A 2,735-nucleotide genomic window follows, 5' to 3' on the forward strand; every position below is an offset into this window, starting at 1 on the left:
CTTCGAAAAGTCCCTCCTCCCCACGTCAAGCCAATGACACTGCTGCCCCCAAACTTTCCGCCTGCACGGAGGTATAAGAGCCTCCAAGTCTGCAGCTTTCGTCCAACTCCCAGACACCTCGCGGGCTCGCAGGCACCGGCGGTGTTTCCAGGAGGCCGAGCAGGGTGTGCGTGCGGCCGTTGGNGCCGCGCTGCGGAAGATCATCCCCACGCTGCCCTCGGACAAGCTGAGCAAGATCCAGACCCTCAAGCTGGCGGCCAGGTACATCGACTTCCTCTACCAGGTTCTCCAGAGCGACGAGCTGGACTCCAAGATGGCAAGCTGCAGCTATGTGGCCCACGAGCGGCTCAGCTACGCCTTCTCGGTCTGGAGGATGGAGGGGGCCTGGTCCATGTCCGCGTCCCACTAGCAGGCGGAGCTCCCCACCCCCTCGGCAGGGCCGGAGACCTAGGTAAGGACCAGCGCCTCTGCGCCCCTTCGCCGCTCAGGTGGCGGACGGACTGACGGCCGGCCGTGGCTCCCTGTCCCTTCCTCAGCCCCGACTCCCGCCCACCTCTCAGCCTGCGCCACCGTGTCCCCTGAGCGTCTGCGAAAGGCTGGTCGGTCCCCGCTAGGGAGAGGGGGGATGCGCCCTGGTGAGGAGTGTGCGTGTGCGTGCGTGTGCGTGCCGGACAGGAGGGAAGACGGGAAAGACTCCAGGGTCATGGGTAAGGACAGTTTTCTCGCCAGCGCCTCCCTTTCTTTTTGGCTTTAAGTTTTCGTTCTCCTTAAAACAAATGTTTCCAAATTCCACCTCCTCCTTCTTTCCGCCCACCCACTTCCTCTTGCCCTTGGGCTGAAATCCTTCCAGGTTGTTCAGCGCAGTTTCTCAGTAGTGGTGATAAGAACAGTGCTCACTAGTCTTAGAAAACAGCCACGAAGACCTAAACAATAACCAACTTTCCCCCCCTCCCCTCTGGGTTTTTGCAGATGTCCTTGTTTCCAGAGAAGGAGAAAATGGACAGTCTAGAGACTCTGGAGCTGGATAACTAAAAATAAATATATATGCCAAAGATTTTCTTGGAAATTAGAAGAGCAGAACCCAAATTCAAAGAAACAGGGCGTGGGGCGCACTTTTAAAAGAGAAAGCGAGACAGGCCCGTGGACAGTGATTCCCAGACGGGCAGCGGCACCATCCTCACACCTCTACATTCTGATAGAAGTCTGAACAGTTGTTTGTGTTCCTTTTTTTTTTTTTTGACGAAGAATGTTTTTATTTTTATTTTTTCATGCATGCATTCTCAAGAGGTCGTGCCAATCAGCCACTGAAAGGAAAGGCATCATTATGGACTTTCTCCATTTTAAAATGGTAACAACCAGAGGAATTTTAAGAACATCTTTAGACATAAAAATACGGGGATCAGACTGATTTGCAAAATCACAGTCAGTTCACTCCTCTTTACGTTCTTCCTCTGAGGGAAAAAAAAAAAAACTTAAAATACAAAAAACAACATTCTATTTATTTATTGATGACCCATGGTAAAATGCAAATAGATCCGGTGTCTAAATGCATTCATATTTTTATGATTGTTTTGTAAATATCTTTGTATATTATTTTTCTGCAATAAATAAATATGATTGAAAATTTTAAGAACCTCAGAGTTTGGTCTATATTTTTAAAGCTCAGGATTAAGTTGGCGGTAAATACTTGCTTGTTTAACTCTGGAGGCACCCAGGAGGGAGGGGGCACTAATATAAACAAAGCAGTGAAAAACGCAAATAAACTAGCTACTGACAGGCACAGGCATGTTATTTAGAAAGACAGCTTTATTATTATTCCAGTTTGGTGTTCAGTAGGCTTTGTGGCATCTGTCCTTCTTCTTATCAGGTCTCCAAACAGCGAAAACGTAACACATTTGTTATTCACCTCTCTTGCTTATATTTTGAGGAGGCAGCTATAAAACAGTTCAATGCATATAAGCAATATGAAGCCAGTGGTATTTTCTGTTAACTCTATATTTTTGTCATGCCCTCCACTGTTAGGATTTTTAAATAAGAGGTTCATTTCAGTGAAAGTGTGTATAAAGTGTTCTTAAAATGACCTATATTTATATTGTACACATATAAATCAATACAAATGCATTGAAAATAATAAAGTTTAATTCAGCAGGAAAGATAATTCCAGTTGTAAAGTAATTTGCCTAACTCTTTCATGAATGAAAATGATATTTACTGTCATATTTGCTTAAAAGAAAAGCCCAAGTTAAGAATACTTGCCTATGTTGATGTTATCCATTTGGGAAGCATGCTCCTTCTTTATATATGTATATATATAAAGAACATATAACTATGAAGTAAAATACAATAAACAAAGAACCTGAACTTTCAGGATCTTCAGTAACTATTGAAGCAATTATAATTTTAAACGCTATACCTATTCATTTTCTGGTCAGTTCATTAGCAAGCATATTTTATCCAAAATGAACGTGGAATTTTTCCTTGGTTACTTATAGGTATACAAAATTTGATGAAGTTAAGTTAAATGGGGCTTGATGTTTATTTCACTATGGTTATTTTTGAGCAAGGAATATATTGGCTCTTGCCACTAATATCATTAGACGCAGTAAATTTGTATCACGTAGTTCTTTTACATGTGGTTTACTGCATTCAGGTGTCATCTGGGAAGCTTTCAAACTGGAAAATAATTTTGCTGTCTATTTCAAACAATGGCTATGGCAAATAAGTGTAGATGAATC

This window comes from Crocuta crocuta, unplaced genomic scaffold (genome assembly GCF_008692635.1).
Source record: "Crocuta crocuta isolate KB4526 unplaced genomic scaffold, BGI_CrCroc_1.0 scaffold62, whole genome shotgun sequence".
In the NCBI taxonomy this organism is placed as follows: Eukaryota; Metazoa; Chordata; class Mammalia; order Carnivora; family Hyaenidae; genus Crocuta; species Crocuta crocuta.